The sequence below is a fragment of the Pinus tabuliformis genome, chromosome 2_2 (assembly GCF_031772625.1).
Source record: "Pinus tabuliformis cultivar Carrire ecotype Pingquan chromosome 2_2, CPIR1, whole genome shotgun sequence".
Taxonomy (NCBI): domain Eukaryota; kingdom Viridiplantae; phylum Streptophyta; class Pinopsida; order Pinales; family Pinaceae; genus Pinus; species Pinus tabuliformis.
The window spans coordinates 1,195,241,300-1,195,255,220 of NC_142300.1; the positions used below are offsets into that span (position 1 = coordinate 1,195,241,300).

General features: G+C 41.4%; 1 protein-coding gene across 1 annotated transcript in view; it reads right to left on the reverse strand.

Moving 5' to 3' along the window:
• LOC149197781 (uncharacterized) overlaps window positions 1–13,921 on the reverse strand; it is a 272,825-nt gene that overhangs the window by 191,881 nt on the left and 67,023 nt on the right. The window lies entirely within an intron of this gene.

The following is a 13,921-nucleotide window of genomic DNA, read 5'->3' on the forward strand; positions in this document are numbered from 1 at the left end:
CATCTTTGCATCAGTAGGACTAGCTGGTAGAATTAGGGTTTGCGTTTCTTGTTGGCTTTCAGTTCCTTTCTGCAAGTAGATTAGCTTCCTTTGAGTTAGCTTTCGTCCATCAGTTAAAAAGCTTCTTCTAAGAGCTCATAGAAGTTGGCTTGAGCCCCTAGCGGACTTGTGCCAGCTGACCAAGTGACAGCTGCGGCAAGAGCTAGTACTTGTGCATACAGCACCGTCGCTTCCAAGTTTGTTACGAACTACCGGGTTGATAAAATTAAAGAAGGAAGCCCCAGGAGTTGTAGCATTATTGCTACAATACTGGAGCCCACCACCCATGAACCAGCGAAATGTTGCGTCCTTGAGGGTAGAGGGAAAGAGTTTCAACTTTTGCTCGTCCTCAGCATAGTCGTAAGTTCGACAAAGGACAGCAAACTCAAACAGGAAGGTATCAGGGTCTTCAGTAGTCAATCCATGGAAGTGAGGTAAAGCTGAGGGACTTATGTTTTTCATTTTCATGTCTCCATTGGTCTCCCGGATGGGAAAGGCACCTTCTGTTCTCTCATATTCTCTTCTACCGTTTCGGTTTTTAGCCATGGCTTCAGATGGAGTGTTCTCTAACTCTTCTTCTATTATAGGATCTTCGTATATCTCAGGAGGTTCACCTATAGGTTCTTCTGGCTCACTGTCACCAAAGAAGAGAGAAGGTTGACTCAGTGATGTGGTGGGGGTGTTGGGTAAGAATTTGTCGATTTTATCTCTATTCCTACGAGGCATGAAATGGAAAGACTTTTGATTGCATTTCTTTTTTTTCTTCTGGTACCTGTAAAACTGAAATAGATTGAACTGCAACTAACTATCTTGCTGAAATGAAAATGCGGAATTGAAATGAAAGCAGGAAAGGACTAATCTATTTTGCTCAAATGAAATTGCAGGAATGAAATGCTAGTCTACGCTTGCAGAATTGAAATGCTAATCTACGCTTGCAGAATTGAAATTGCGGAATTGAAACGCTAATCTATGAAAGCAGGAAATATCTACTCTACTTTTGCGGAAATGAAATGAAATAAACTACTTAGTAGAAGGTTGTAGTGGAAAATAGAAGAAAAGCAGCAATCACAAATACTCTGATGCTTCCCCGGCAACGGCGCCAAAAAGATGGTGGGCTCCAGTATTGCAGCAATAATGCTGCAACTCCTGGGACTCCCGTCTTTACTTTTATCAACCCGGTAGTTCGTAACAAACTTGGAAGCGACGGTGTTGTATGCACAAGTACTAGCTCTTGCCGCAGCTGTCACTTGGTCAGCTGGCACAAGTCCGCTAGGAGCTTAAGCCAACTTCTATGAGCTCTTAGAAGAAGCTTTTTAATTGATGGATGAAAGCTAACTCGAAGGAAGCTAATCTATTTGCGAAAAGAGATTGACAAACTGAAGGAAAACGCAAACACTAGCAAACCCTAATTCTACCAGTTAGTCCTACAAATGCAAAGGAGAGAATGCAAACTACTGAAAGAGATACCATTACTTCTATAAAAGTAAAATACATGTGTCTAGACTACCTCTATCTGAAGAAAACATCTTTTTGTATTTTTGATTAAGTCGTCAGTTTCATCATGCATATGCTTTCACTGTTCTTTGACTGTGCAGGGGTGGATCAAGGAGGAGAAATGCTTGGAAGAGGTTTGGAAGGTTCAAAGAGGATCTAAGGAGTCCCTAACACCCTTCCAGAGAGTTTCACAAAGTTTGGCTATCAAGAAACCTCATTTGTGAGCTTCTACAAGAAGTCTGCTGGGGTTCTACAGGGTGTTCAAGAATTTCTACAGGATGTTCAGAAATTGGATTTTGGAGGATGGGTGAGTGAGGGAAGATGCATGAATGGATATGGAGGTAGGATAGGGGTCTGAAGTGGCCCAGGGACTAGTGGATGGAGTGGTGAGAAGGTGTAGATGGCTAAATTGGCTCAAAGAAGGCTGAAACAATGATTGCACAAAAAGGTAGGGTTACGTGGGCAAGAGGACAGATGTGAGACGAGGAACCTAGCTAGGAGATGGAGCAGATGGCTCTGATGAAACTTAGATGGATGAAAGAGTGGTAGAGATGCTCTGCACCGTATACATTCAACTGAATCAACAAAGTCTTGCAAGTAATCAAAGTCCTAGCTAATCTAATCTAACTAACAATAAAGTGAATGAACAGCAGCTTTATTTGAAAGAGAACCATGTATATCAACTATGCAATGAAACATTTCAGAGATCTAAACACATAACCAACTTCTGCAAATGAAAACAGTACACTAAGGATTGCATGGTAAAGCAAACTAGTGTTTTTGTTTGGGACAGCACGGTTACTTCAATTCCAGCCCCTGATCCAATAAGGAAGAGGTGAAACCAAAAGTGTTTGTTGACCCTTTTTTGGAGCCTTTTTCCTGTTATTATCCTACCAATCTATTCTAAACATCTGAAGCATTCTATTCATAAACAGTGACCTAGTTAATCAACACAACTTAATCTGCCTAACAGAAATACGTTTGCAAATGCACAAAAGGAAAACAACGATGCTTAAAGGAAAGATAACAATACATAAAGGAGGCCCTAGGCTCTCAGGTTGGGCCCAACCCTGAGAGCTATGGCTCCTATAGAAAACTCAGAGTTGATATGAAATAGGACTGCTTATCATTATCAAAAAATAGTCATCAGTCAAGAGTTATGCCAAAATGGCTACAAGAAAACGAGCTAAAGCTGACAGCACTGTAGTGCAAAATATGCAATGGTTTCAAAAAAGTCCCTTACGAAGGCTGAGGCCTTATCATTTATACACCACAAGGGCCCTAGCAGGCCTCCTAAATCTGGGGGACTTGGCTGTCCAACTGTTAGTAGACAGTCCCTTTTCCAAAATCTGCTTGGCTGCCTTCAAGATCCGGTTTTGGTGGCCTGTGAGCTCGGAGTTTGGGGGTGAAGATCCCGAGGAAGGGCTATTTAATGTCATAGACAACCCCCCTACGAATCCTCACCTCAAGCTTGGCTGTCTTCTAGCCCATGATTGCTCGGTTTTGCTCCAACATGTGTCAAAAAAACCTGAAATAAGCACGTGTTAGCCACCTAGGAAGAGTGACCACCCTTATTCGTACAAATGACATAAACATACTAAAAAATAATGCATAAGCTATGAAAAATGGAGGATTGAACAAGGACTGAACAAGGATAATTAGGCAAAATGAGCCCAATAAGTTACCCAATTTGGGGCTCATCAGTGGGTCGAATTCCTCCTAAGGGTTTGATTTCCATTTTAGTGTGGCCCCCACAACTCACCACTTTAATATTTACCCACTTCTCCTAAGTTGCCTTCCTTTTCTTTTTGCAAAAATTAATCCCAAGTCTTCTAACCCATTTTCCTAAGTCCAAATGCCAAAATATTTATTAGGAAACAAAACTACACAATTGGGAATTCTCCTTAGTCAAATTTGATTATTGAGGATATGACAGTCCTCCCCTCCCAAATGTTGTTTGTCCTCAAGCAACTGAAGTGTTGGGTGTTGAAGAATCTAATCCCCTTCCCATGTGGCATCCTCCTCCAATAAATCCTTCCATCTCACAAGGTATTCCCTGATAGTCCCTCTCCTGAGCCTCCTTTCCCTACCGTACAAGATGGCCTCCGGTATCAAAACCAAATGCCCCTCATCATCCAAAGGTGGCAACTCTGTCATGGTTGTTATTTGTTATCTGAAAGAATTCTTCAGGCAAGAGACATGAAAGACATTGTGTACTTTGCTTCCTGGTGGAAGCTCCAGCTCATACGCTACCTCACCTACCCTCTTAGTCACCCAGTATGGCCCATAGAAACGGGGCTTGAGCTTTTATGCTCCCTTCTGCTTCAATGTGGACTGCTTATAAGGTTGTAATCTCAGGAATACCAAGTCACCCACCTTAAACTATCTCTCTACTCTACCTCTATTTGCATACAACTTTTGTTGGTTTTGGGCAGTCTGCAAATTATCCTTAAGAGCTCTAAGGATATCTTGACTTTCCTGTCTCCAAAGATCACAGCAACAAACGTTAGCGCATCATAACCATAAAGAGCACGAAAAGTCGCCATACCTATGGACATATGGTATGTGGTATTGTAGAAGTATTCCCCAAGGTACAACACTTCACCGACGCTCTTTGCTGCCTGGTCACATATTTGCTCAAGTAGCCCTCCAACCACTTGTTCCCAATCTCTGCCTGGTTGTCTATTTGAGGATGGTAACTCGTACTAGTGGTAGGCTCAATGCCCACTAGGCGAAACAACTCCTACCAAAAACCAATCATGAACCTGCTATCCTCGTCGTTGATGATAGTCTTAGGCAGCCCATGCAGCCTAAACACCTCCTTGAAGAATAACTCGGCCACCTGAGAAGTTGAGTACTTGGACAGAATGGAAAAGAAATGAGTAAACTTCGTCAGCATGCCCACCACCACAAATATGCAATCTCGCCCCTGAACCGTCGACAATCCTATGATAAAATCCATCGATATACTCTCCCACTTCTGCTCGGGAATGGGGAGACGCTGCAAAAGTCCTACTAGATTTGTGCTTTCTAACTTGTTCCTCTGGCAAGCATCGCACTCTCACACATGCCTCAAGACGTCCTCCTTGAGCCCCCGCCGAGTGAAGCGCTCTCTAATAGTCCTGTACGTCTTGAGGAACCCTTGGTGCCCCGCCAAAGGTGAATCATGTGCAGCTCGTAGGATCTTCTCCCTCAACTGCGACCCTGGCACTAAATAGATCATGTCCTTGTAGTATATGACCTCATCCATCACCCTGTATCTGTCATCCCCATGAGTACCATCCAAGATCTCGCATGCATGCTGATTCTTGGAGTACTCCACTAGCAACTATGCCCTCCAGTCCTATGTGATGTCCATCATAGAGAATGTCATGGGCCTCCGAGAAAGTACATCAGCCACTACGTTTTGTTTGCCCTTGATATACTTGATCTCAAAGTTGTATGCCTGGATCTTACTCACCCATTTTTGCTGCCTCTCCTACCAGTCTGCTGCTCTAGGAAGAACTGAAGACTGTTGTGGTCAGTCTTCACCTTGAACTAGTTTCCCACTAGGTACTGCCTAAACTTGGCTAACGTGTGCATCACTGCCAGCATCTCCTTATCATAAATAGAGTACAACCGCTCATGGGGTAGCAGTTTCCTACTCTCAAATGCTATGGGGTGGCCTCCCTGCGTCAATACAGCCCCAACCCCTTCGCCAGAGGCATCGCACTCCAAGCACAAATGGTCGTGTGAATTCTAGCAAGGCCAAAACAGGCCAACAGTTCATCACCTTCTTGAGGTGCTCAAATGCCTCCTCCACTACCTGTGTCCACTAAAAAGCCCCTTCCTTCGTCAAATCTGTGAGGGGTGCTAGTAGCTTCTAGCTGTGAAACCCCTTCACAAACCTCCTGTAGTATGAGAAAATGCCCAAGAATCCCCTCAGCTTCATCACATTTGGGCATAGGCCAATCCAAGATGGCCCTAATCTTCTCGTGGTGTACCTTCATTCCATCTTCCCCAATCACGTGCCCCGGGTACAACATCTCAATCAGTCCAAACTCACATTTGGACATCTTCGCGTACAATTGTTGCTCCTCCAATATGTGCAATACCTCCTCCAGATGTTGGAGGTGCTCCTCCCAAGTCCGGCTATATATCAAAATGTCATCAAAGAACACAAGGACATATCATCGCAACTTCTTGCAAAACACATGGTTCATGCAAGACTAGAATGTGGCCGGTGTGTTGGTTAGCCCAAAGGGCATCACCAAAAACTCAAAGTGGCCATAGTGGCAGCGGAAAGCAGTGTTGGGGATATCTTGCTCCCTCACTCTGATTTGGTGATATCTCAAGTGCAAATCTATCTTAGAGAAGTATTTAGCTCCTCTAAGCTCATCCATCAACTCGTCAATGCACGGAATAGGGTACTTGTTCTTCAGCGTCTTCTTGTTGAGGGCCCTGTAGTCTATACACATGTGGAGGGTCCCATCCTTCTTAACCAGCACCACAGAAAAAATGAAGGGACTCGAGTTGAGCCTGATGTGCCCTAACCTTAGCAACTTTTGTATAGCCCTCTCAATCTGATGCAGGAGCATCCGGACTTAGCCAGCAATGTGAAAGTTTCTTCACATGTTGTGGCTAAACGAGTTGAATTTCATTGACCTAATTGGTCAAAAGCCAATTTTACTGAGAGGGTTGGATCTCTCAAGAAATGAGTTGTATTTTATTATTGTAATAGTTAGAAATTGTCTTATTTTAGATTCAAAGATAAGTTGTTAGCACAGAGCTAGGAATTAGAGATTTGTTGTTAGATTTATTAAAAATAGAGATTGAGTTGTTAGACATAGTTAGAGTGATATCCAATTGATAAAAGGAAGGAAAAATGTAATGAAAGAGAGAGTGGATTGAGTGGAGTGAGAGCCTAGAATTAGCGTGTGGATTTCTGTTGAAACAGAGGTCTTTTCATATGTTGTAATCAGGCCAAGGCCGAGACTCTATAACTATTTTTATTGTGAATAAAAGATGTTGTGTGTGTGTGTTATGAAACCGGCTCAAGAAAAAGATAGAAAAGATAGATCAACGCCTTAAAATTCAGCCTCTTCGAGGGGGAAACCTCCTTTACATTACATAAAATGAACAATTCTTGGATGATACAAATGACAAAACCTCCTTTCTATATATAGGAGTCTAAGGAGTCACAATATAACCCAGCCGACCTAACAATAATAATATAAAGCCACAAAAATAACAATAGAGGGATTCTATGGAGCACAGTAATAACAATATGGGGATAATAGGGGCACAACAATATTAATAAGGGGTACAACTACAATAGTAATGGGGTAATCACTAGTATTATAGGGACCCAACATGCCCCTCTCCTTCAAAAAAGTGTTGTCCTCAACGCTTGAGTAGTTCTGGATGCTTCTGTATAAAATTCTCATCCTCCCATGTGGAATCTTCAGCAGATAAGTTCTTCCACTTGATAAGATACTCTGAAATTGATCGATTTCGTAGCTGTCGAGTTCTTGTTTCTGTGACTGCTTCTGGTTCCAATATAATTTTTCCTTCCTCGTCAAGTTCTGGCAATATTGTTTGAACTGGGAGCTTGTCGCCTATAACCTTCTTTAAACATGAAACATGGAAAACTGGGTGCAATCGAGAAGCTGCAGGAAGCTCCAATTTGTATGCCATAGTACCAATCTTTTGCAACACCTTGTACGGACCATAATACTTTGGTGATAATTTATTATCCTTCTTAGCTTGCTTGAGGGACATTTGCTTATATGGTTGTAGCCGTAGGAATACCCAATCACCTACATCAAAACTTCTTTCGCTGCGATGTTGATCTGCCTGTTGTTTCATTCTATTTTGTGCCAACACGAGGTTATCCTTTAAGAGTTGGAGGACTTGTTGTTGATGTTCGATGTGATGTTCCACTGCTTGAACCTTAGAATTTTCTCTTAAATATGATGTGATGGATGGTGGCTGATACCCATAAAGTGCCATAAATGGGGTCATTTTTGTTGCTGTATGGAAGGAAGTGTTATACCACCATTCAGCCAGAGGCAACCATTTGACCCATTGTGTCTGTTTATCAGATACAAAGCAACGAAGATATCCTTCCAAACATTTGTTTACTATCTCAGTTTGCCCATCAGATTGAGGATGATAAGATGAGCTATGAGCTAACTGAGTACCAAGACAAGAAAATAATTCTGTCCAAAAATTTCCAGTGAAAATGGGATCTCTGTCACTTACAATAATCTTTGGGTTTCCATGTAGCTTTTGAATTGTTTCCATAAATGCAGTAGAAACTGTACTGGCTTTAAATGGATGTGATAATGCACAAAAGTGTGCATACTTGGTAAGTCTGTCAACTACCACCATGATGACACTCTTTCCCTCAGACTTGGGTAAACCTGTGATAAAATCCATTGAAACCTCCTCCCAACGTTGGCTTGGAATGGATAAAGGTTGTAATAGACCCGGTGTCTTAATTGTTTCAACTTTATTTTGTTGGCAAACCAAACATTCCGCCACAAACTTTTGAATATCTGATTTAAGGCCATCCCAAAAAAATTCCTTCTTAACCCTGTGGTAAGTTTTTAAAAATCCTGAGTGCCCTCCTAAGGGAGAAGTGTGCAATTCCATAAGAATTTTTTGTTTTAGCTGGGAATTCTTACAGAGGTATAAGCGATCTTTGTACCATAACGAATCATTTTTCCAGCTAAATGTATCAGATGTACTGGAATCTTGTTGTAACTTTCGAATAAGTGCCCACACTTCTTCGTCATTCTTCCATTCCTCCCTTGCTTCGTTTATCCAATCTGGTTGGATAATAGAAATGGCGCACAACAATGCTTCCACATCCTCATCCTTTCTTGAGAGTGCATCTGCCACCACATTTTGCTTCCCTTTTTTGTAGATGATTTCAAAGTCATAACCCAACATCTTTGTGACCCACTTTTGTTGCTCTTCAGAGGATAATCTTTGTTCTAAAAAGTATTTAAGGCTATCATGATCCGTTTTTACCTTGAAGTGTCTTCCCATTAGGTAGGGTCGCCATTTCTTAAGTGCATGGAGTATTGCCAACATTTCCTTCTCATAAATAGCTTTGTGTAAAAACTTTCCCTTGATTGGACGACTTTCAAAAGCAATGGGTCTTTCATCTTGCATTAAAACAGCACCAATTCCATTTCCTGAAGCATCACATTCCACAATAAAGGTTTTTGTGAAGTCCGGTGTAGCTAAGACCGGTGCTTGGCACATTGCCTCTTTAAGATGTTCGAAGGCCTTTGTTGCTTCTGGAGTCCATGAAAATGCATCTTTCTTCAATAATGTTGTTAGAGGTGCTGCTATTCTCCCATAATTCTTAACAAACTTGCGATAATACCCTGTCAACCCGAGAAATCCTCGCAGATGCTTTATGGATGTGGGGATTTTCCATTCCTTAATGGCTTTAATTTTGCTAGGGTCTACCTTAACTCCTTCATGAGATACAATATGACCCAGATATTCCACCTCTTGTACTCCAAAGAAACATTTGGATCTTTTTGCATATAATTGTTTCTCCTCCAATAGTTGTAGCACCCTGTCAACATGTTCAACATGATCCTTCCAAGACTTGTTGTAGATTAGTATATCATCAAAAAATACTAACACATTCTAATGGTTTGAAAATTGAATTCATCAAACCTTGAAATGTTGAAGGTGCATTGGTAAGGCCAAAAGGCATGACCAAAAATTCATAATGACCCTCATGAGTTCTAAATGCTATTTTCGGAATGTCTTCAGTCTTCATTCTGATTTGATGATATCCTGAACGAAGATCCAACTTGGTGAAGTAAATTGATCCATGCAATTCATCAATGACAGGAATGGGAAACTTATCTTTAATAGTGAGCTTGTTGAGCTCCCTATAATCCGGACACATGCGCCATGATCCATCCTTCTTGTGCACCAATACTACTGGAGCAGAGAAAGAACTTTGACTCGGTTGAATTATACCAGCCTCTAGCATTTCTGCAACCATACGTTCAATTTCACTCTTTTGGGCATAGGGATATCTGTACGGCCTGATGTTTGGAGGAACACTTCCTGGAATCAGATGAATAGCATGATCATGATCACGAATAGGTGGGAGACTTTTGGGAGTCTCAAATACCTTGGAATGATTGTCCAAGACTTTTTGGAGATCTGGAGAAATAGATGATTCCAATGTGGAAACATCTAGCGAACATAATTGTGCAATTACACCTCTTTGTTCCTTTTTTAGAAGCTTTGTCATACCGTTAGAGCTGATTATCTTTCCGGTTTCCCTGCAATACCCCTTAATTCAACTTCCTTTCCTTCCACAGAAAATTTCATGAAAAGTTCTTGAAAATTAAAAGCTATTGTACCCAAGGATTGTAGCCATTGGACTCCTAGTACAACATCAGCACCTCCCATTGGAATGGAAAGCATTGGGCTAGTCAATACATATTCTCCCATGGATAGCTTGATATTATGGCACTTTCCAGAGCAATTTATTGTTCCTCCATTTGCAACCATCACTTGACACTCTGGTGCTGGATATAAGAAGCAATTCAATTCTTTTGCTACCTTACAATGAATAAAATTGTGGGTACTTCCTGAATCAATCAACACTATTACCTTTTTCTTCTTGATTTGTCCTTCTATCTTGATGGTTTGAGTGGTAATTCCTGCCAATGCATTACAAGATATGGTCGGATTCATTTGTTCTTCATCTAGGCTTTGTTCCTGGAGTATATCCTCTTCTTTTGACCTTTCTTGCTCCTTTTCTTCTTCCTCTTCACAATCTATGTAGAATAATTTCTTCTCAGCACACTTATGACCTTTAGTGTATTTGCTATCACAACTGTAACAAAGCCCTTTTGCTCTTTTTTCTTCCAATTGTTGTGGTGTCAACCTTATAGGTTGTGGAAGACTAGCGGCAACAACACTTCCGTCTTTATAGTTGTGAGTGGTATGCTTCCTGGTTGCCATAATTTTGCTTTCCATTTTTCTTGCTAACCTGAATGCCTTCTCTAATGAATCTAGTTCCCAAAGGCGAACATCATGTTGGATATTATCCTTTAAAGACCCTATGAACACATCAATCCTATGCTCCTCTGGAATATCTTTTACCCTTATGTTCAATTTTTGGAACTCCTCAATGTGCTCCATTATTGAACCCTTTGTTTGAGACTTATCAATTGGCTAAAAAAAGTGTTGTTTTTTGTATCCTCATAATGTGCTATCAATTCTTCCGTAAAAATTGCCCAAGTGATAAATTGTTTACGAGAGCAAAGCCATTGATACCATACAAACTGATTTGGTTCCAAATATAAAGTTGCCATACGTACCTTTTGTGTGTTTTGCACATTATTGAGATCGAAAAATTGCTCCATCTGTAATATCCATGTTGCGGGATCCTTGCCATCAAACTTCCTCATATCGATTTTTGAAATATGGTGCGTCTTCGATCCAACATTAGAGTCTATGAAATCATGATTAACATTTCCTTTATTCACATCATGAGTTTCCTTTACTCCCATTTCACCATTAATAAGTATTTCTTGTAGAAAATTTGTCAAATCTGCCTTCAAATCTATCTTCAAATCGTCAATCTTGGCTTCCACGCCCTTTATCTTAGATTCCACGCCATTTATCTTAGCTTCTGTTAGCTTTTGTGAGCGTAAAATTTGTTGCATTTGGTCTTGTAATTTTAATATATCATGTAACATTTCTTCCTCTTCTTCATGAGTCATGCTAGAGCTTTCAGATTGCTTACTAGGTGTTTGCATTTTCTTTCCTCGGGGCATCAGTTACCGATACTAATGCTCTACTATGCCCTTTGAATTCCTTCAAAATAATTTTTCAAACTAAGCTTAAGCAAAAATTTAAAAAATCTACACACCTTTTTTCACTTTGTAGGAGCTCAATATTGCCTCTGATGTATCTCTGTAATTTCGGATCATCTAGTCCTGAAATTGCGACTTGCGGTTGCCCTCTGTGTCCTCTTTCCATTGCCACCAGTGTGATCCAAATTGGATTCTCCAAGGAAGAGTTATGCGAAATCTCCCACAGTGACCTGATTATAGACTAGTTCAGTAGAGCGAACTTGTACGACGTGCCACGAGTCACTGTTTCGACCTTTTGCTCTGAAAAATATATGGAATAAACTACAGTCCGTCCTCTTTTTGTACCTTCTTACGAAATTTCAATCCGATGCTCAGAGAGAAAGTTATGACGATTTTCCCCAGGTCACCTGTTTGGAATGTAATTCAGGAGTCTGTAAAAAGGCCAACTTCTTAAGATCATATCTCCGCAAATGTAGCGCGAAAAGCTCTGAAATTTGGACTCGAGATTCAGCACGATCTCTTCTCAAATGGGTTTTTTTTTAGCTTTTGAAACGTCGCAGAAAAAAAGTTATAGCGAAAATGCCACGATGACCTATTTGGAGCAGCGAAACCCTAGAATCCAAAGCTCTGATACCAAATGTTATGAAACCAACTCAAGAAAAAGATAGAAAAGATAGATCAACGCCTTAAAATTCAGCCTCTTCGAAGGGGCAACCTCCTTTACATTACATAAATGAACAATTCTTGGATGATACAAATGACAAAACCTCCTTTCTATATATAGGAGTCTAAGGAGTCACAATATAACCCAGCCGACCTAACAATAATAATATAAAGCCACAAAAATAACAATAGAGGGATTCTATGGGGCACAGTAATAATAATATGGGGACAATAGGGGCACAACAATATTAATAAGGGGTACAACTACGATAGTAATGGGGTAATCACTAGCATTATAGGGACCCAACAGTGTGTGATTAATCAACAAGCCTACAGAAACCCTCATTGTGCTTTTGTTTCCTTTGTATTCGGGCCGAGTGATTATCCCTTTGTTTTGCTATGTTTCATGCCTAAACCATATGTTTGATAGAAGTCGAAGGCTTTATTATAAATCTCATTGTTTGATGCAATTTAATCCTGACCGTTGGATCACCGATATCGGATCAGCGAAGTTTATTACATAGTTTCGATCCCATGAGCGTAAATCCAGTTTACACTAAGATTTAACGCAAAACACAATCGGATCTGAAATCTGGACTTGAAATTTTATCGACGAGAACCTATACCCTTATCGGGTCCGTAAGATTGATCGGATCGGCACATTGAAGCGGAAGGAGCCTGGCAAGTGAACTTGCAACTTGCGATCGGTCGATTCAATCGTGGCCGTTAGATCGTGAATAAATCACAACCATTGGATCGCGGAAGCGGTCTCGCTACAGTGAATGGTATTTCGGGCGGCTCAAGAGTTGTAAGCTGTTTTGAAGGGTCGGCACCCGATCCCATTGAACGTTCGACACGTAGCACAAGAAGGGAGAGAGGAAACCACTTATCAGGCGGTTATTCCCCGCGTATGTGTCACGCTCGAAATCTCTGACAACTGTCAGATCAAACAGATCCAGATCAACGGTCATGAAGGATCGTGCGCATTGACTTTCTGTGTACGACGAGCGTGCCGACTCAAAAGGTAAAATTCATTGTTTTGGCTTGTTTTCAAAGGTATTTCGGTTTAAAAGGTTGGGTTATAATTAAAAGGGAACCGCGGGGTGATTATTGGGGGTTTCTTGAGTTCTGCTTCCGCCTGCATCACAATCTCATCCTGATATGCCTTAAGGATGCATGTAGGGAGTAGTAATGACTGCATGTACACCCTCCTCCAACTCAATGGTGTGCTCAAACCCTCTATCTGATGGCCTACCCAGAGGAATATATCCAAACACTGCCTGGTGCCTCTCTAGGAGTGCCAAGATGTTTGGATGTATCTGCTGCTCATGCCCCTTGGACTCTAAAATCCTTAACTCAATTGCCCAAGCAATGTCCCCGTGTCTCAAGTCTGCCTCCATCCTATGCGTAGATACTGTCTAGGGTGGATATGAATGCATGCCTCTCAAAACCACCAACTTCCCATCTGGGCCAGTGAACTCCATCTCCAACTTCCTCCAGTCTATGGTGACTCACCCCAAGGAATACAACCACTGAACCCCCATCACCACATTGGTGTCTAGAACGTCCACCACAAAGAAATGATTTGTCATCAGGTAGTTCCCCATAGTCATTGTCATGCTGGGAACGTACCTCGTACACTGCATAGTCCTATCACCAGGCACCAAAACTGAGAACCCCTCGAAAGTCTCTGTATGAATGCCTCGCCTCTCCACCAACTGTGCATCAATGAAATTATGGATAGCCCCACAGTCCACTAGCACTGACACTCTCTGCCCCTGTACAGTGCCACGAATCCTGAAGGTCAAATACTTTGGAAGTCCTCGAAGAGAAGCAATAACCCCTCCTATGGGTAAAAACGCCCCTTCAACAAGTGG